This window comes from Sorex araneus, chromosome 11, assembly GCF_027595985.1.
Source record: "Sorex araneus isolate mSorAra2 chromosome 11, mSorAra2.pri, whole genome shotgun sequence".
Taxonomy (NCBI): domain Eukaryota; kingdom Metazoa; phylum Chordata; class Mammalia; order Eulipotyphla; family Soricidae; genus Sorex; species Sorex araneus.
In genome coordinates, this window is record NC_073312.1 from 21716869 (window position 1) to 21738425 (window position 21557).

Below are 21557 nucleotides of genomic sequence, written 5' to 3' on the forward strand. Positions count from 1 at the left end.
AAATAACTAACTTTTTCCACTCATGGTGAATAATCAGATAATGTAAAAATGTTTAGAATAGTGTCTGGCACATTATAAGTGCTCCATAGTGGCATAAAATGATTATTTAAAATTAAGAGTAATAAATTATTACCAAAGAGGCCCATGAAACAAAGAATCCCGCCCCATCACAAAGCCTCTAGCCCATAACAGCCAACATAAACATCTACAGTGAATGGTTTTGAAAACTCCCATTCAATCTCCTGACACTGTGATGTTCCAGTGACTCATAAATTGTCTACCAGCCAACAGAGGCAGAAAGTGGGAACCCAGGGTATGGTCAGTTTATCAAAATGCTACGGTCAGTTTGTCCAAATGCATCACATAGCCCATGTTTGTAGCAGTGGTACTTGCTTCTTCAATAGACTGGCTAATGAAAAGGAGATGCTGATGCAATTGCATACTCTCCAAAGGACCTTGTCTGGAGGGAAGCAGCTCTGAGACACAAGAGTGGACATCACGGGAGATTCCGTTCAGATCAATTCCCTGTGAGCTAGATTTGGTGAGAAGATGAGCAGCCCCATGGGTCTGCAGCTCCCTTTTGCCGCAATGCCCTTCCTTGCTTTTCTCAGGATTTTCTTACCAACCAGCTCCTCCAATGTCCCGTATTCTGCTTCACTCTTCTTCCCAAGAGTGCACATTCTATTTTTCCATTAGTTTCTCATCTGCCTCAGAGGAACAGCAGAGAGAGTGGCTTGTTTGGCTTAATACCGAGTCTAGAGTAGCACGTGAAACAAGAGAGCAGGTGCTCACAGTAAATGAATACATGAAGCAAAGGTCTTCCCCTAGCACAGGCGACCACCCACAGTCTGGCTGGGCTGCCGAGTGAAAACGCCTCTGACAGATGACTTTCCTCAAGCCCAGGGAGATGGTCAGGCAGGAGGACACAGGGAAATTATCCGACCAGGTGGCAGCGCTGTTCTTTCTCATAGATGGCAAGACTTTGACCACCTTCCATCTGCAAAACACTCAGTGACATTCCATCATTCAATTAGAAAGTTAAAGAGTTGCAACGAAATTAATTTGCTTATCACCAGGGAAATTAAAATGTCTGCAAATATATTCTGCCCCTGCAGCCCCGTTTCAGGTAGTTGATATATCTGATGTGTTGGCAACAGTAAAAACCAAGTGAGGAGAATTGGGAAAACTAGTTCCTAGCTGGAAGGGAAAATTCAGCAAAGAAAAAAAAAATCAACAACTGCCTACTTCCTGTATTCTTAATGTCTTCTCCAACACAAACAAATGATTTAAGGAATGGAAATACAGGCTCTCAGTTAACATCTCAACCTTAAGGAGAGAACTAGAGCTTAGCTACAAATCCAAGTGACTCACAAATCCAAGTAAGTCCTGCCGTTTGGCACAGGGTTCAAGAGAATGGGCTTAGCAGTGAGCCCAGCCTATGTGTTAGGTCCCTTCTGATGCTTGTTTTGGGAATTGCTTGGGAGTTGGGTTTTATTTGTTGAGAGGGACGCATACCTGGCAGTGCTCCGGGCTTTCTCCTGTTCTGTGCTTGCACAATGATCATTCCTGGCAGTGCTCAGGGGAGTGCTGGGATCGAACTAGAACTGGCAAAGTGTAAGGAAAGAGTCTTACCCCTGCTCTATTTCTCTGACCCTTCAACCCCTTAATAACTGTGTGGCCTTAGAATAGTCACTATTGGGGCTGGAGTGATAGCATAGCGGGTAGGGCGCTTGCCTTGCACGCGGCCGACCCGGGTTCGATTCCCAGCATCCCATATGGTCCCCTGAGTACCGCCAGGGGTAATTCCTGAGTGCAGAGCCAGGAGTGACCCCTGTGCATCTCTGGGTGTGACCCAAAAAGAAAAAAAAATAGTCACTATTTATTTTCCTGAACCTTTGGTTGTACATATGACAAAGAGATAATAAAATCAATCTCATGGTTTATGGAAAGAATGTGTAAATGGATATAAAGCAGAGTAGGCAGCCAATGTGGGAAGTATGCTCTTATTATGTTAATGATGTTAAACTAGAGTCTTCTTAAAGGACAATACAGGCCAGAGAGCTTGTACAGGGATTCAGGTGCCTACCCTCCTGTGGTCGATCCTGGCACCACACCACATACAGTTCCCAAGCACCGCCAGGAGTGATCCCTTGAGCAGGGAGCCTGGGGTATGCCCTGAGCACTGCAGGGTGCAACCCAAACCCCACCAAAAAAATAAGAGTACAATGCAGTGATGAATGCTTAAGATCACTCATCCCACATATTTAAAGGGATGCCTTATGAAAGCCCAGAGTGGAGCAGCAAGAATGCCACCAGAATCCCTGCTTCTCCCGACACTTTCCTTGGAGTCTTTCTGTCCGTGGCATTTCTGGTTCCCACAGGAGCTCAGAGAAAATACCCAGAAGATGAATGCATCCCATCCATGGGCTCAAACACCCAACCTAAACCTTCCCTCGACCCAGCTTGTTCCAATTCCCACCCACCTTCTCCTCTCCAAACCCACAGAAGGTATATGCAGTGACACATATTTTAAAAGGGGTGTGAAGCAGAGATGCAAAGACAGGTGACATAGGAAAGCATCCAGCCGGTGCTAGCGAGGGGTGGGGCAGTAGTAGGTGAGAGACTAGACTAGAGGTGCAGGCAGAACTGTGCTCAAAGGAAAAGCAACAATGAGGCAAGAAGATGAGACTCCGTCTGACAGAGGCGGTGGCAGGGGCCAGCGCTCTGGACTGTGTCCCCATCCTTAGGATGCAAGAGGAGGGGCAAGCCTCCTCCCCACTTTTCCTTTTGTGACAGAACTGTTTTCAGGAAGTTACCAGCAATTGAAAAAAAAAAAAAAGATGCTTAAATACTTGAAAGGGGCCACGTGACTCTCCGAGAGACCCGAGAGAAGCAGAGCTGGAGAAGGGATCCTCTTCAGCCTGAGAAAAACTGAACTGCAAGGAAAGAGGCAACACACTTACTACAGGCCGAGAAGAGGATTCCGGGGGCTGTAGCAAGACTCTGCATTTGGGAGCCCGAGGTCAGTTCCTGGCTCCTCATGCCACTGGATACCCTGAGAGCAAACCCAGAGCACTCTCCCAGGAGCAGCTCCTGAGCACCTCCAGGTATGTCCCAAACACAAGACAAAACAGAAAACCCAAGTTACTGTTGAAAGCCAAAATGCAGATAATTAGGGGTCAAATAAAATAGTGGAGGAAATAATAACCCGAGGAAAGCTATAGTGGCTAACCCCAAAATCTGAATTTCTCACCCACCATCCTTTCTGCCCAGCCCAGAATCTAAGCTCTTTTTTTTTCTGTTTTTTTTTCCTTTTTCTTTTTGCTAATGGAGTGATAGCACAGTGGGTAGGGCGTTTGCCTTACATGCAGCCGACCCAGGTTCGATTCCTCCATCCCTCTCGGAGAGCCTGGCAAGCTACAGAGAGTATCTTGCCCGCACGGCAGAGCTTGGCAAGCTACCCATGGCGTATTTGATATGCCAAAACCAGTAACAACAAGTCTCACAATGTAGACGTTACCGGTGCCCACTCGAGCAAATTGATGAACAACGGGATGACAGTGCTACAGTGCTACAGACAATGCTAATGTGATTTATCAAACAAGTGATGGTGAGCAATTCAGTGCTCGGTCAAGCAGAGGTATACTCTCCTGTGCATTCCTGGGCCTCTCCACAGTGCTCTGGGGCCAGGGAATATTGCTGGCCATCTAGGGACTGGCGGTATAAGCTTGAGCTTTGGCGCTGTCCACTGAGGCTGTGCTGTTTGGCTCTGCAGTGCTTGGGATCACAAAGGGTCACATCCAGCAGGGCTGGGGACAGAGCCCCGGACCACTTCGGACAAAGTGTGTGCTCCAGCCCTTTCATCTTTCTCACTGGTTCCAAGCACCCCCCAATGCTGTTTCTAAAAAAAAAAAGTAATTTTTTTAATAATCAGATCAGAGCAATTAGGGTGTTGTGAGCCCTAATCATGCAGACCTTAATCATGAATCATATAAACTCCAATCATCATGTTCCATTTGCCCTCTAAAGAGAGGACCCCGTAAGAATTACCCTACCTGAAGATCCCATCCTGTTTTTACGAAACAGCCTCCCGGGTCTAAAATCTTCCCCTGACTTGCGTAGACTATAAGGAGCTATAAGGAGCATCCCTTCCTTCAGGACCTGCGTTCCCCTGGGCGGAAGTCGGTCCAGGACAGGGGCTGGCTAATGCCTGTGCTCCACTGCATGGCCACGGCAGCATGTGGCACCATGCGGAAGGCTGTACCAGGTGACACTGGCACAGTCCATATTCCTGCACAGCTGCGGGTGGGTTGATCCGGGGCACCAATTATCTAATTGCTGCTAATGTTCCGTATATTTACTCAGCTGCAAATTTGCAAGATGGGGCCTGACTCACAAGAAGGGGATAATAATGGGAGATACATTTCCATTTGAAAATTCATGAATAAGCAGCAAGAACCCTGTTTATTAAAATTCAGATGCAGATAAACAATGAGTAGAGTTCCAGGAATAATTGCAGGGTTTCCACAGTTACAGAAAAACCGGCCCCTTTGTCAACACTCCATTGTTCTATTTATACCTTGGGAGATATTGCAGCGAGCATCTATAAATACAATGGAAGCTCATTCATCTCAACCCCTCTCACGTGTAAAGTCCCAACCTTCTCAGCAATAAAAGAACTGCATCCCGAGTGTGTCTGACACCAGGTCTTGAGACTGTCACAGGCGAGTCTTTCCTAATATGGGGAATAAAACAGAACAGGCTTGGATTGGGCTGAGCAGGGAGGAGAAGCAACAGGCACTTTATCCTGTTTTCTGAAATAGACGTGAAGCAGCTCCATCTTCCTGAGCTCTCGGTCCCTGAGAATTTCAGAATCTGCGTCCTTCAAAGCAGATGGGACCGCCCGTGCTAGCTATCCCGACCCTGCTCAGGGTTGACACCCATCTTGACACTTGCTCTGCAGGTGACTGCCCCCTACACACCTCTTTGATTACACTGTACTCCTGCTTCCCCCCTCTCCAGAGTCACTGCATACCTCTCGTACCCCACTGCATTCACCAGAGCCTGATTCAGGCCCTGCAGAGTGCAAGCAGCACCCCCTCAAAATGCCCCCATGGTGGGACATAGCTGTGCCGTCTCCATACTCCATCCCACAGCACATTTTAAAGTGTGGCGCTAAGGGTTGGACATGGTTTCTATATAAAATGCTCATCATCCCACTAGCTCTACTTCTTTAGAGCTAAAACACAAAGCGATACACGGCCTAGCTAGATATGCAGCTAGTAAGTAGTGGTAGGGGGACCTGAGCATAGAATTGCCTGAACTGAGCATTTATGGTCTGACCCAATACAACACTACACTTTTCTGCTTCTTGACTCCCTTTTGGAGATAACTCCCTGAGTTTTCTGTCTCAGCACCCTGGCTTACACTCGTCTCTGTCCACTCATGAATTTAACCATCCCCCTGACCACACACACACACACACACACACACACACACACACACACACACCAAGAGTAGACAGTCATTAGGGTCCATCTCTTGCCAAAAGTCCCCAAATTGCAAAATCTGGTCCTAGAACCACAGCAATATCCCAGGGGTCCACACTGATATGCCTCATGGTTGGGGGGGAATCACTGACACACATCTATAAAACGATGTATACTTGTATGCATATGTGTCTGTGCCTACATAAAATGCCTCTATGCAAATGTGCACAAATAAATGTGAGTTTCTTCTCAGTGTGTATGTAGCGTTTACATACATACAGGTAAGTGAAAGTCTCTGCAGGGAAGCAGGATTGTACCAGAAATGATGCCCGGATCTGTGCTGTGAAACCGGATCCATTTAGGTACTTTGTGCAGACAGAATTTTACTCTAAACGGCTCCCATCCATCTTGCGAGGAACTCTTGTCTCAGAATACTCCACAGGTCTCAGAGCCAATGCAGAAGGCACTGAAACAAGACACAGTGGCGGGGAGGGTGTCCAGGGAGATACAGAGGAAAATTTTATACTTCACTCATCAGCAAGACAGCAGCTGGGTTCGAAGGTGGGGCAGGGCTCAGGAGCCAGCTGGCAGACTCCCCCCGAAATCTGTGCCCTGTTCATTGAAGAGTGATTTCTCCTCACAGTCTCATTCCACAGACAGTGGGGGAAAGTTCCAGCCTTTTGATTTGGACCCGGCATCCCACGGATAGTAAGGGATGGCCAATTAGGAGTTGAAATACTAGTCAGTGGTTCTGAAAATGTCCTATCCTCCCAGCCAAATTCTCTCCTTCACTTAGTGAGTTGTTCACACCCATTTAACACATATGGAGCACCTGCTTGAATGAGCACTAGACTTGTCCAACCAAGTGCAGGCTCCCTGAACTGAACTTGGCTTAGCTAACCTGCCAGGTTCCCGGATGTTCACCGCTTTGGATGCCAACCCAACACTACTCGTGCCAGTTAAAAGATTCCACTCTCAGAAGCCCAATCATTGTTTCTTCCATCAGCAGAGCAATGTGTTCCCAACAGCTAATTGTTTGTTCACAAAACTATGTGCAGTTGTCGTATGTGTTATTATAATTAAATTATTTCATTCAATATTATGTAAATCAACAGAAAATGAATACAAAACAATCCACATTTCTGTAAATGCTTTGTTGAATGTTTTGCAAAGACTCGATAAAGGTGAGTCACATTAAAAACAATGCAGCTGTTAGGTGTGAACACGAAAAGTATTAAATACTAGGTGTGTGGAAGAATCTAGAATCCTTGAATTGGCTAATCCAATGCCATCTTATTCCATGAAAAAAAAAACCAGGAACTGAAAAATTATAGGTGATTCATTACAGGAGTCACATAAAAATGTAGAATTCTCATCAGCAAACCAATATGCAAAGAAATGACCCAGAGCCTCACCATCAAAAGACAGGTAATAAAAGCACATCTTTGTTTTCAATGCCGAGTACTTTCCGAATCAGTATGCATTAGTTTTTACGACTCCCCCGAATTTTAGATAAATTTGTCAATTACAGGAACTGGTCCCCATTGTAAGATGGATGGAGTGGCAGAGCAGAAGGAGGAAGAGGGGGAGCAGCTGAATCAGGCAGTAAAAGAGATGTGGGCGGGCAAGAGAAAAAGCTCCAGGGAAAAGGACTCTCTGGGTTAAGTCTTTAGAAATATGAAAGTGTTAGCAGGCAAAGCACAGGTGAAAGATGTCAGGCAGGGTGAGATAAGTAGCCCTACAATCACCAGATACACTAGTGTGCCTCCACCAATTGGTAAGGCTGAAACACAGAACGACTGATGGCAAAAACAGGCTTTCCATGAGACTCTGCATACTTGTGTCTACCAGTCCCAAACTAAGACTTGTAGTTCTAGCTCTTGTAGAAAAACAAGGAGAGTGCAACCCCCGATACTTTGCAAAACCTTTTCACTGAGGCTCTATGAAGCTGAGGGTGCAGGGTGGAAGGAGGGCTATCTCAGCTTTGGTGTCTCTACTGCATCCGGTTTCCAACTCCACATTGATCCAGAGTTATTTCTCAGTAAAGATCAGATAATTGATCTGGGATCACCTATCAGAGCTGATCAACAACAAATTCACACTGGTCAGAGGAACCCAGAGTTGAAAACAACCACACCACTTTCTTTCCTGTTTGGTGCTATTTCCTTCTAAACTGAAATGCTTATCCAGCCAGCCATATGCCGCTGAAATCGGTAATAGATTAGATTACCTGATACACCTCTACACCCTCCAACAAATTTCCTAGTAATCACAGCAGCTGCTATTTTTTCCAGCTGGTTGCTGACAACGTTTCAAAATGAATCCTCCTACACTCTTATTTTTACCCTTGACTAGCTGACTTTAATGGTAATCTCTTCAGGCTTGGAACCCAGATGCAGGGGAAAATCTTTGATTTCTCTTGGAAATAAACTTTGGTAGAAAAATAGCCCTAGTTGGTCATTCTTAAACTTTTGCTTTTGGCTCTCTCCCTGCCCTCCCCCTAACCCCTGACCATTTTATCTAAACTGCCATCCCAATGATTTTCTTAAGAGTTCAGCTACTAAAAAGACCAACATTTTTCCTCTGTTTGTTGGGAAAGTGTTTCTTTCAAATGATCAAGAAAATATTCACTCTTTTATAATTAATCAATCACATACCTATTAATAAATGAGATCACTTGAAGATAAGCTAGTTAAATCTTTTGGTCATAGGTATAACCTTAATGTTCAAAAATGCAACGAATGGGGTGTTGGAGTGAAAGTATGTGCAGCCTGGCATGCATCCTTCCCTAGTTTGAGAGACCAGAACCATATATGGTCCACCCCTGTCCCCCATCACTTCCAGGAGTGATCCCTGAACCCACAGCCAGGAATAAGCACTGAACACCACCAGTAATGGCCCAAAAGACAAAAATTTTAAAAAGCAACTAAATTAATGGAGACTTTTCATGACTGACTATGCTGTGGAGAGAGCAAGGTATAGATACTCTTCCAACTGAGGATGGACTCCAGGATATACAAGCCACTGGTAGAACTTTACAAGAAACAAACCTCCAACCCCATCAAAAAATGGGAAAAAGAAATGAATGGAAACTTCCTCAAAAATAAATTCAAATGGCCAAAAGGCACATGAAGAAATGCTCTACATCACTAACCACCAGGGAGATGCAAATCAAAACAACAGTGAGGTATCATCTTACACCACAGAAACTGGCACACATCAATAAGAACAAGAACAACCAGTGCCGGTGCAGATGCGGGGAGTAAGGGACTCTCTTTCACTGCTGGTGGGAATGCTAACTGATCCAGCCTTTTTGGAAAACAATACGGACATTCCTCCAAAAACTAGAAATTGAGCTCCCATGTGACCCAGCAACACCACACCTGAGAATATATCCCGAGATATATCCCGAAGGTGCAAAACTACACAGTAGAAATGACATCCACACCTGTATATTTATTGCAGCACTGTTCACAATAGCCAGAATCTGGGGGAAAAAATGAGTGCCCGAGAACAGATGACTGGTTGAAGAAACTTTGGTACATCTACACAATGGAATAGTATGCAGCTGTTAGAAGAGATTAAATCATGAAATTTGCATATAAGTAGACGAACATGGAGAGTATCATGCTAAGTGAAATTAGTCAAAAAGAGAGGGACAGACATAGAATTATTGCACTCATTTGTGGAATATAAAGTAGCATAGTATGAGACTAACACCTAAGGATAGTAGAGATAAGGACCAGGAGTATCACCCCACAATTTGGAAGCCAACCCCATGTGCTGGGGGAAAAGGCAGTTAGGATGGAGAAGGAACCACTAAGTAAATGATGATTGGAGGGATTACTTGGGATGGGAGATGCGTGCTGAAAGTAGATTAAGGACCAAAATTGATGGCCTCTTAGTATCTTTATTGCAAATCATAACATCCAAAATTAGAGAGAGAGTAAGAAGGAAAGTACCTGCCACAGAGACAAGGGGTAGGATGGGGTGGGGGTGGCAGGAGGGACACTGGGAACAATGGTGGTGGAAAATGTGCACTGGTAAAGGGATGGGTACTTGATTATTGTACAACTAAAACGTAATCATCAAAGTTTATAACGGTATCTCATGGTGATCCAATAAAATTTATTTTGAAAATGGGGCGGGGGACTGAGGATAGACTCAGTGAGGCCAAGCTCTCTGTTCAGAGTCATCCAAATTAAGATTCCATCAACATATGTCTCGAGTCATATTGCTACTAGACCAGGTACCAGGTACCTGAAACTGGTACCCAGATCACAAGACGGGAATGCGACACTGGAAACAGAGGTTCTTAGAAAGGCCCTTCACAACTGCGTCCTCTAGAGTGCTACAGTGTTGTTCTAACCCATTGGGTCCACCAAACCGGCAAGAGAGCGAGCCGTGGCAGTCCACCCACCCCACCCATTGCGCACGGGACAGGGAAGGAGGGCAGTCCCTAGAGGGAGGATGAGTGTGCGGGAACCTATGAAGAGACAAGACAGACAAAGACAAGAGAAAGGCACTCCAGGGGCCTCTGCAGGGAGAAGACTTGCTTTATTGCCATAAAGGCTTAGCTTTATATACCTTAAGAGAAAAGGGAGAATGGACAAACACCTTAGGGGCGGGGGATTTCCCACACAAGCCCACAAGCAGTCAGACAGCGTGTTCTGGTTCCTCACTCTCCTGGCTGGCTGGCAATTAGCTTGCTCAACGGTCCCTGACGTTTTGTTTGGGGCACAGTGAACTGGACACTGCATCCGGCCGGCTGAGGCGGGAGGGAGGAGTCACTGCTGGGAAGTCAAGGGGGCTCTGCCAGGGGAGGGGCTGCCTACCGCTCATCCACTTAGTCTCAGGGGCACACCCTCAACCCCAGCTGTGCCCCCAATCGTCCCCTGCAGCACCCCACTCCACCCCGCCCCACGGGAGAGAGAAAGGAGCAGGACGGACGGCGGCCGCAGAACCTGCATGAGGACACGGTGCATTTCAGCTGTGCTCAGCAGGCCTGTCCACAGCGACGCCAGCAGACTGCATCTCCCAGGAGTCAGCGCCCACAGCATGTGGTCCAAATCTGGCCTTCCATATGTTTTTAGAGAAAAAAAAGTTTCACCAGCACCTACTTGCACCCACTGTGTATATACTGTGTGAGATGTTTCTCTGAGCCTAGTTTCTCACCCTGTGGCCTACAAAACCAGAAACAGTTACTATCTGCCCCTTTACAGAAATTGCCTGCATGGATTCAGCTAACCACATGGGCACTGACAGCAAGAGAAATTAAACAAAGTACTACTGATGTGCAAAGAGCTAGGAAGGGTACATTTTCTACCCTATACCCCACCCCCCTCAAATCACAAATTACTTCAGCACTTAATATCTGCTTAAAAGCATCTTGCCAATAATATCTACTCTTCCCTGAACTCTTGAACCAGACATCTACCCCACTCATTACCATTGCATTTGAGATTAGCAATCAGCAGAAAAGCTAAAGAAAACAACATTTTTACTCTATTTTAAATGAGAAATCAGAGAAGTGCACATTGAATGTAGTGCTATGTACATGGGAAAGCGGCATGTAATGGCCCAGATCTATTAAATGATTTTTTTTTGGCTATTATCATTTGGGCTCACCAATGGATCTGAATGGACTTGCCAATGAAAGTGAACATTTAATGTGTTGCTTTTCTTTCGAAAGGAAATACATACTGGAATCAGAAAAGATGAAAATCGATTGTTAGGAAAAGTAATTTCAAATTAAGAGTGTCATTTTCTGTTTTCAGGCTTTGTCATGGGTATTACCTTGCAAATCTCTTAACCCTCTCCATGTCTTACTTTCCTACATTTACTCAAAACTGAAAATCATCTCCTAGCCCTTCTTGTCCTCCCCCAAATCAGACACTTGGAATGGGTGCATTAAAGAGAGAGAGAGAGAGAGAAAGCATATGCTGTGAGCATTTTAAGAGACTCTCCCAGGTTCATGTTTATTTGTTTAGGGGTTTGGGTTGTTTTGGTTTTTTTGGGTTGTTGTTTTTTTTTTTATTGATTCGGTTTGTGAGCCACACCCAGGGGTGCTCATGGCTGACTCCTGGCTTTGTGTTCACAGATCACTCCAGATGGGACCCAAGGGTACCAGGAATTAAACCCAGGTTGGCTGTGTGCCAGGCAAGGGCCCTACCTGCTATACTATCTTGCTGGCCCTCGTGCCCCTAGTTTTTTAAAAGTATCTTTCTACTGAGGAAATGGTGTACAGAAGCTGGAAAGTGAAGAATAAACTTCTCCTTTACTTTAAATATGGGCAATGTACATATTTAAAGTAAAAAATATGTAACTGGTATGGGTTAAGTTCTGGTAATAAGAGAAGACCGTCCACATCTGCATTCTCTAAAGGCTGAGCAAGTATTCCACCGTAAGAATAACAATCTCTGGGAGAAATATGTCAGGATGGTCACTCTCCAGCCTTAAAGAACATGGACTGTGATTGGCTGTAAGTTCCAGTATGACCCGGTGACTGATAATCCACAGCCTCTGCTACAGTCCCGGGAAAGGCAATGTCTCTGCCTTCAGTGTAAGACTGGGGATGCCTGTGTGAGCAGAAAGCACTGAAGGAGAAAAGACAACAGATTCCCTCCCCATGACAGCCAGCATCTACTGCTGTCACCCTGATCCATAATTCTTAGGCCCTACCTCATAATCTGACCCACACGCCTGTCCTTTGGAAATTGCTCCTGCTCACCCCTTTTATTTTCATGAGGCTGTCAATCAGGGAATTCTGCCCTTCAATTGGCCCAGAGAAGGGTTGGACCAAAGAGAGGCCATTTCTTCTTCCAAAACAAAAATATAAACAGAGAGAGAAGGAAAAGATGAAGGGGCAGATGGACTCTTTTGGTTGTTGTCAACTCTAAGCTGCCATTTCTCCCACCACATGGAGAGTACTAGAAAAATGAAGCAAACAATGAGTAAAGCAGAGTTGAAGGAAAGCGAGCAAATGGCAGGTTTGTAACCACCGGAGCCTCTAGACCCAGTCACAACAGAAGCGACCGCACCCCTGATTTCTTGAGTTCTAGTTGCTTTCCGCTGCGTGGAATGTCTTGTCTTAAATTCATTCAGCATTAGTTGCTGTCACTATCCATCCAATCTTCCTGACTGGTCCAGTGAATACACATCTCAAAGCATCTAGTTTACCTTGACACTGAGATGCAGGCACAGGTTGTAGGTAGTTCACCTGTAGGTTGTAGGACTTGAAAACACAACTCTAAACCACCCAAACATTCCTGCCTAAGAACCACCACCCCGGATGTACATCGTCTTTGTTCTGCTCTGGGGCATTTATGCGTGCAATTTTTCAGCAAGTCTAGCATTGAGTATTTATTACATCTTTATTTAGAGTGAGAAAATAATTTGTAAGTATCTTGGAATATATTTCTCCTAGAATAAAGCTCACATTGCACCCAGATGCAATTAGGCTAATGAGTAACCGTAAATGATCCATCTTTTAAAATCACAAGCATTTTAAAAATCTATTAGCTCCTATTATTTTTCTGACAATCAAGAATGTCCTGATTATGTTTTTATCTATTTTTTCCTGATGATAACTTTATAATACTTTGTAGCCAAATCCTTAAAAATCTTTAAACTGCCATTAAATATTCCCTTCTCGGAGTTCTTTTCTTCTCTTAACACCAAACAAAAACTCTGTCCTTTAGAAAAAAATTTTAAAAGCGGGGTTCATTCTTTCATTCTCCCTCTTCCTACCTGCTGCAGATATTGGTATTGCATAGGCCAGGAATGACCAGGGATCTGTTTTTAAGCTGTGCTCCGTTGGCTGCATTGCTTGCACAGGTGCTCACAGGAGACAGAGGCTATAGCTGTGGAGGGTCCCAAGGGCTCAGCAAGGGGTGACCGCACTTTAATGCTTGTGGTTCTCACATCTACCTGCCAGAAATTACCAGGTTTGTACTCACTGTCTAGCCAATGAAGGCAGCACCAGGAATCAAACTTAGGACCTCATGCTTGCAAGGCAAATGGCTTTCTGAGCCATTTCCTAACTCCCCATCTGGGGTGGCTCTTCCCCAAACAGGTCATTCTGTTTCTACATCCTCACAGCTGTGCAACTGTTCTCTTCACCCAGAATGTTCTTCCCTTTCCACTCACTCATCTAACCTCTATCCTAGCTCCTGTTCAAAGCCAGGGGGACCTAAACTCACCATTAACACTACAGAGACTTCCTAGCCCAAAGCCAACTCCCCTGCCTCAGAACACATCTCTGTTGGATACAGAGCATATTCTTGGGAGAATAACTATCTTTATTCAGGACAGGGCCTATATTCCTTAGGAGTTTCCCTGGGGACAAGTCTCCCCAACATGTTCGTGATATTCCCTCAAACTTAGGTCTTATCTGTGCCCCAAAGGTGCCAGATATCAGTGCTGGAGCCACTCTGTGAACTTCCTACAAATGAGAAAGCATGACCCATGCAAAGTGGTGGATCACTTCCACTGAAGACTCCCTGACATGTTCTGAATGAGTCTTGGTGGTACAGATCCTAGGACACCCACCTTTTCCCACACTTTCCCTCCACCCAAGTACCATTTGGCCTCAAGACTGGGATGCAAGACCTGAGCTGCTTCCCTGCCTCCCTTTCCCCATAGACCATCTCACTCCTAAGACATCCTGTGGAGGGACAGTGACAACGCCCTTTACCTATCATGTCAGTTAACTTGCTTCCCAGAGCTGCAGTTCTTTTGCAAGCTTCTGCAGACACAGAGGGCTCTTCGCACACTGTGGTCTCCTACCCCGCATGCAGCTGAGAAGTGACACAGAATTCACTTGTGTCAATGGTCATTTCTCTAGGATGAGTCAAATCAGGGTTCCAGCTAAGTGCTTTACGGCACTGGCTCCATGTCAACCACCCCCCACCAGCACCAAGCAGCAAGGTGAGTGGCCCCACAGAGCAAGTTCCATGAAACCTGGGGTATGGGAATGCATATACAAGGTACATTTACACTACGTTGCAACTTAGTACAGGTGCAAGCTCATTATGGGAAAACCACACTGTCCATACCTTCATGAAATGCCACAGAGAGGCGAGGCAGGCAGGCAGGAGCTGTTGGGTAAATGAGATGGGCAGAGCTGCTCAACATGGGGCTGCTTCAAATGAGGTCAGACTGAGCAGAATCACTCCTCACTTCCAAAATGGTCTGTGTTCCATTGATGGGAGTTTGTGTCCATGTGCAAAAGGAACGGTCAACAATAGGATGAACATGTGGGCAGGAAAAAAGATGCTGAGCATGAAAACCAAAACCCCAGGGCTGCAGAGGCAGCTAAAATAGGTGGAGTGTTGGGGCTGTAGAAATAGCACAGTAGCTAGGCTATTTGCCTCGCATGCTGCCAAGTCGGTCCCATATGGTCCCCCAAAACAACATCAGGAGTGATCCCTAAGCTCAGGGTCAAGGGGAAGCTCTGAGCAATGCCAGGTGTATCCTCCCATCCACCAAAAAAAAAAAAATAAAGATGGAGTGCATGCCTGGGCAAATGCAAGGCCCCAAGTTTGATTCGCCAGTACCACATACCCCACCCCTCCACTCCTGCACAGCATCTCAAGGTGGAGTCCTGGTGACCCTCACACATCACCAGATGAGGCTCCCCAAACCCCAGCACTGCCAAGAAGCCTATAAAAAATGACCTCCCAGAAATGTACAAGAATTGAATTTCATGCTCAAGGTAATGTGCAATACGCACTGTGTCCAGGCCTTTGACATACATGATGGAAAGAGTTCAACAACTGCTCAGGAAACAGCCCTGGGTCTCAGTCCTGTTACACAAAGTGGCAGGAGGCACTGATCTCCCACCCACAGGTCCTACACCTATAAAAATCACTCCCTCGCCCCGCCCCCACCCCCTCCCCACAGCTCAAGAATGTTGTCCAAAGGAAATGGTGTGTACTTTAACAAAATAATAATGAGTGCTGGGGCTGGAGAGAGAGCCTGGCATGCAGGAAGCCAGGTTCAGTGCCCAAACACTGAGTCAGGGATAGTCCCTGAGCATCTCTGAGTATGGCCCCAAAAAACAGCAAACAAGGACAAATAAACAACATGCTGTCTAGTGAATTGAGTAGTCCACTAGGGTCCATGATTTTCTAGAAGAAGCTGCTCCTCTTAACAGTTTTCATGAAAGCCTCTTCTTGTGAACTGGAGGTAAACACAGTTCCCCAAATAATGTAACAATCCTGCATCAATCTTGCGACACAAACAGGCACATCCAGCACCCAGGGTTGGCTGAAAGGTGAAGGTAAGGGAACAAGAGCACAGGAAGGACCATGAATGTGCTGAATGGCACCATTAAACGACACCCTCAACCAGACGCAACCATGAGCCTCTAGATCAATTGCTGTGTCACACAATACTTTCCTGGTGCATCTGAGAATTACTCACAGGGGAGTTTTTTCGAGACTTATTTACACGTGGGAGGTTCCCTGAAAGAGTGATGTGCCTGCTCTCTTTGCAAAGCCCCTCGTCTTAGAAAGATGTTCACAGAAATGCCTGTGACACAAGAGCTAATGGGGACCACAGCCCTGGGACCCACCACTAATACACTAGGATCCATACCCAGACCCTGCAATCACTAAGGAAGATATCCTGCCCACCCAGCATTGGCACCCAGGTGAAGCTCATAATCAAGGAAGGTGTCCTGGGACATTAAAATGCAGTGCTAGTGGGCCAGAGAGCTTGTACAGCAGGTCGGGCACTTGCCTTGCATGTGGCTGAATCAAATTCTATCCCTGGAACCTCATATCATCCTCTGAGTCCTGCCAGGAGTGACCTCTGAGTAGAGCCAGGAGTAAGTCCTGAGCACCGCTGGGTGTGACATCCACCCCACCCCACTCCCAAAAAATATATAACCATAGGCAAGACCAGGACTAATGCAAATAAGAAACCCTTGTACCAGAAACCCCTAGGCACCCCGGCCATTCCTTCTCCAGGTCTGTAGAACCGTTGGTCCCTCCCGAACAGCATGGTCTGTCTGTCTGCTGAAGAGAGCGACCTTCTCACCAAGTAGCAGCAGTTTCCCCGCTTCAGTTCCACAATGGCTGATTCAGCACTATTGTTCATATAGTAGGATGGGGAGAGGAGCAAGGACAGGGCAGCATGATGCTCACCAGAATGAAAATCTGGACGCCTGGGGTACCCACTTCAGGGCTGACACTCGGGGAGCATCAGTCACAAACATTTTTTTTTTAATTTTAATTAATTTATTTTTTTTAATTTTAATTCGTGAATCACCCTGAGGGCACATTTACAGATTTATACACTTTTGTGCTTATGCTTCCCTCATACAAAGTTCGGGAACCCATCCCTTCACCAGTGCCCATTCTCCACCACCAGTAAACCCAGCATCCCTCCCACCCTCCCCGATCCCATCTCCCCCCACCCCACCCTGCCACTGTGGCAGGGCATTCCCTTCTGTTCTCTCCCTCTAATTAGCTGACAAACATTTTCTTAATGTCTCAAGAACATCTTAGAAACATATCTGGAAAGATGATCATTGCAACTGGATGGAGAGAGAGAGAACAAATCACACAGTAGGATGGATGATATGATTACACTTGCTACATACACATGTATGGAGACATTAATGTGAGAAATGTATACACATTGTGCTCAAACGTGTAGGAGGGAAGCTGGGGGACGCGTACTTAGTAATACATGACAGCAGTTACCTCTGATAAAATGAATTTGTGATATAAAAAGGATTAAGGGCCTTTCACATGTCCCTGTCCATATCTCAATAATGTGTCAATTTTTTCCCATTCCTTTTTATTATGATAATAATTTACATGCAATATTATTTCAAATTAGAACAGTAGTTCCTCTTCCCTCAGTGAAACGTCTACTACTCTGACCCCTCATCACTGATAACCATCTACTAAATTCCCTAATATCCTCTTAATAAGAAAATGCAAACACTTGTGCATGCGCATCCAGAAAGAGAAGTTGTGAATACTGATTTCCTCATCCCCAGCTGAAATCACACCACTTCTTTTCCTCATTCATTCCTCAGAAGAGATTGCATTGAAGCACTCCCTAAAAGTGAAAATATCCTTGAGAAGATCCTTCAGTGCACCGTGTCTAGTAAAAATTAAAAGGTTTTTAAAATCACTATGGTTAAATTCCATTACCCAGCGCTGATCTGAATGTCCCCAACCACTTCTCATAATGAAGTCTGACATGAATCAATAGGAGGGCTTCCTCCCGACCTCCAAAGAATCCCTGCTTTCACTGAAATGTGATGAGCCCTGATCATAACAGCAGACACAATATTTTCCCAAAATTTAGAAAAGTGGCTTGAAATTTTATAGCTATGCTGTGAAATTTCAAGGCAAATAAAATCAAACGTATGTTTACAGGGGACTTGCTAGTTTTCCAACATGGCAAGTACCTCCATGATGTCAATTCTTAGTCACAAAACCCTGTACTGAGTTTGCCTGAACTAGGTCTCCACGGAACTCCGAAGCAGAGATGTGCATAACAGGAGAGATTTGGGGGAAGTGGGTCAGAGGTTCAGGACAAAGACCTGTGGTGACATTTGGGGATGTGGAGGCTCTCTGGGAGAGGACCAAAGTGTCCCTCCTGATAAAGGCCACGCCATGGAGCAGCCTCAACCGGCAGATGGAACCTTGGAGAGTGCCTGCCTTCGGTCATGTTGGTGGAGCCCTTCGTTACACCTTTGAGACCGACAAGGATGCCCTAAGTACTGAGGGAGACCTTCCCTTATGCATCCTCTTTGGCTTAGGGCAATTCTAGGGAAGGAAGCAGCTACCGAGTATTGGAAGAATAAAGGTTCGCCTGGAACAGGGCTGTCTGGTGACATGGCATGTGCTGCCTTTGCTCTGATACGATCCGTGTGGCAAAATGAGAGCACAACAGTGGGGAGAAAACTCAATCAGCCCAACTTAAGATGAGAGGCAGGTTCTGAGCAACCTCCTTGCACGGCTCTTTGCCTGGAATCAGGCAACCTCCCCAAACCAAGTACCCCCTCAGGATGCCTGCCTTGGAAAAGGCAACTTTCTGGTTCTGCCTTTCATTCCTAGAATGGGCGCTTTCATCGTGAAGAGCCTGAGAGGCTCCATTTGCCCACCAAAAGGGAAGGTGAGAAAGAAACTCTTGAATCGGATGTTAAAGGAAGCTATCAGGCAGAAGTCTTTAGTTACCAGCACGGGACAGGGACTTGGCGAACAAAGGCACAGAAAACCGCAGCTGGTCACTTAGCCAACCCTTGAGCTGGAGTTGCTCGGAGCAGCCTGCCTTCACTGGGCGCACGCTGCTTTATTGTGTGTCTCACCAAGGGAAGGTTTCATTCCAAATGAGTGCTTAAAAGGCCCATTTATTTTATCCCAGGTCTACTCTCCCTGGCCTGTAAGAAGCTCTCGAGTCTAAGAACTGCACAGGATAAACTGGAAAAGGGTGTGTTCCACCTGGAGGCAGAGAGAAAAAGGTGAACAGCAGAAAGTTTCTCGTCTGCTGCTCCACCCTCTGCAGAGGCATCAGTCTCAGCTCTCTGGATTACCAGCTGCACCTCACCGGCCAGTCTTGCTTGAAGTCTCAGTTTCCTCCACAGTTGCCTGGAGAGGGATGACGCGGATCTTTTGGGATCATTTTATAAAGATGAAACCAAAACAATGAGCAGGAATTACTCGGTACGGGGTATGTAGACTGGGGGCCCTTATAATTGTTGCTCTTGGTGATAGCCATCAAAATTACTATCGCAGCCATCACTATCCTCCCAACAGCCACTTGAACAGGTGAAAGCAGAGTGAAAGATAGTGCAGAGTATGAGCAAGTGTCCCTCAACTGTGAGCCAAGTCCCCTGGTTTATAAATGACTTTGCTCCTCGATCTGTAGTGGCAACCCCTCAGATGCCAAGTCCTCCCCCCAAATTCTCTGTCTTCTCCCACACTTCACAGCTCCCAGCATGTGGCCAGCTGAACTGACACAGATTCATCCTCACGCACAATGGGCAAATCTCACCCCACTGGCAGCCAGGACCTCCTCCCTTCCCGCTCTGTACCTAGAGCCCAGACAGTTCAAAGGCCAACCTTCTCCGCCTGCCTCCCAAGATAAGGATAACAAAGATGGAATGAATGCTTTCTCCACTGAAAATGAGGGCGAAGCCCCCGGACTTGCCAAGGCTGCACAGGCTCTCCTACTGCCTTTCCAACCAACTGTGAATCCCCTATAAAATGCCTGGGCTCCATTCCTAGCACTTCACAGCCCCTCAAGCACTGCTAGGTTTGACCCAAAACAGGGAGGAAGCACGGAAGGAGGAAAGGATGGAGAGACAGAAGGAAGGAAGGAAGGAAGGAAGGAAGGAAGGAAGGAAGGAAGGAAGGAAGGAAGGAAGGAAGGAAGGAAGGAAGGGAGGGAGGGAGGGAGGGAGGGAGGGAGGGAGGGAGGGAGGGAGGGAGGGAAGGAGGGAGGGAGGGAGGGAGGAAAGAAGGGAGGGAGGGAGGGAGGGAGGGAGGGAGGGAGGGAGGGAGGGAGGGAGGGAGGGACTCCCAGGCCCATATGCCTGCCAGGGCCTCAGCCTCCTACACAAGGGGCTATTTCTGAGGCAATAGCACCCTGATGGAGGAGGGGCAGTCACAAGACCTGGGTGTCTGTCCAGCCTACACCCTCCAACTCTAAGCAAACTTTTTCCTCTCCATGCGTGCCTCAGTTTCCTCATCTGCAAAGCATGGGACGCTGACCAATAACCTCCCCCCACTTCTGTTCTGGCCACCCTTCTTAGCTGACTTCTGGTTCTCACTTCCTAGGAGGAGTGAGGCTGTGAAACTGGGTAAGCTGGGGGTGACTGGGGCTAATCCACACCCAAAGCCACCCCACTTGCAGAGAAAGGACCTTCTTCTGGGCCAGGGAGACAGCTCCGAGCTGAGTGCAAGCTCTGCAGGCTGCAGCCTGGGTTTGCTCTCCTCCCCTGCATGCACGATTCCGAGAGCACTGCTAGGAGGGGCCCCAGATGAAACCAACATCAGAAGGGTTCCTGGAGGGAATTCCAGAGAATTCCAATGCACGATACGAGGCCGCCCCGGGAAGGGCTGTGTCTGCTCCTCAAAGAGCCCCAAATGAGTGGGGACAGGAAAGGCTGCACGAACTTAGCCGCGCCTCCTTCGCGACCCACTCCAAGGGAATGGCCAGCTGGAATTCCTGTTCTCCCGACAAATGGAGGTTCAGAGACCAGTGTCTAAAGCTAGGAGGGAGCCCCTGCCAACAAGGAGCCCAGTGACCTCAGCCGGGTGTCCACGCTCAGCCCGACACTATCCGCTGGAGAAAACCTCAGCTCACATCCCTGCAGGACTCCAGCCCAGAAGCAGCCATTCTGCTGGCCTGTGGTTCCAGATGCCAATCCCGCACAGGGCTCCTCACAGCCCAGGAGAGGTGGGTGGTCCCAGCAACCCTTCCTTAGCTCAGACACCCATGGCAAGACCGGGCTGTCATCTGTGACTCTGACGGGCTGCCTGCACTCAGAGCCAAGGCCCCAGGCCTCTGGGTAGACTGGCTAGAGCTGCTCGCCAAGCTTAGAGCAAAGCCCTATGTTAGAAAAAGTTGCAACTCAGGAGCAACCAGGTGGAAGGGATGAGACAGCAAGGCCTGAGGAAAGGCCTGGAAGCTTCCCTCTCCCAGCACTGCCCCCACCAGCACTCTGGGTGTTTACAGGAACTTCATTCAACGGGCTTGATTGGTAAATCACTGGCCTGGAGGGACTGATTGGTCCTCTAGCCCCGCTCTCCTCCCCAGAGGCAGGGGGATGGGCTGGCACACACACAAAAAAATCCCAACCCTAGAATCATCCATCTGTTGGTTCCCCCGGCAACCAGCTCCCACCTTTGGTTACCTAAGGACTTCACAAAAGTCACTTCATTCATACAACAAAAGATGCATTTAACACTCAGCACAGAAATTCTCAGGGTTTCAGGAGTCCTGTGCCGGGAATGAGTTTAGAGACTGTCTATTGCTTAGTAGAAATCACAGCTAACAGGCCTTCTCTGCTTCTGTTCCACATGCCTCATCTCCAGCCCT

The 21557-nt window shown here is 46.9% G+C and overlaps 1 protein-coding gene and 1 non-coding gene across 2 annotated transcripts in view; both read right to left on the bottom strand.

The window, feature by feature from the left end:
- Nucleotides 1-21557, bottom strand: part of SORCS3 (sortilin related VPS10 domain containing receptor 3) — a 677010-nt gene that overhangs the window by 606157 nt on the left and 49296 nt on the right. The window lies entirely within an intron of this gene.
- Nucleotides 3930-4062, bottom strand: LOC129399460 (U8 small nucleolar RNA). Its single transcript, XR_008627102.1, has one exon. It is a non-coding gene; the product is annotated as a U8 small nucleolar RNA (small nucleolar RNA).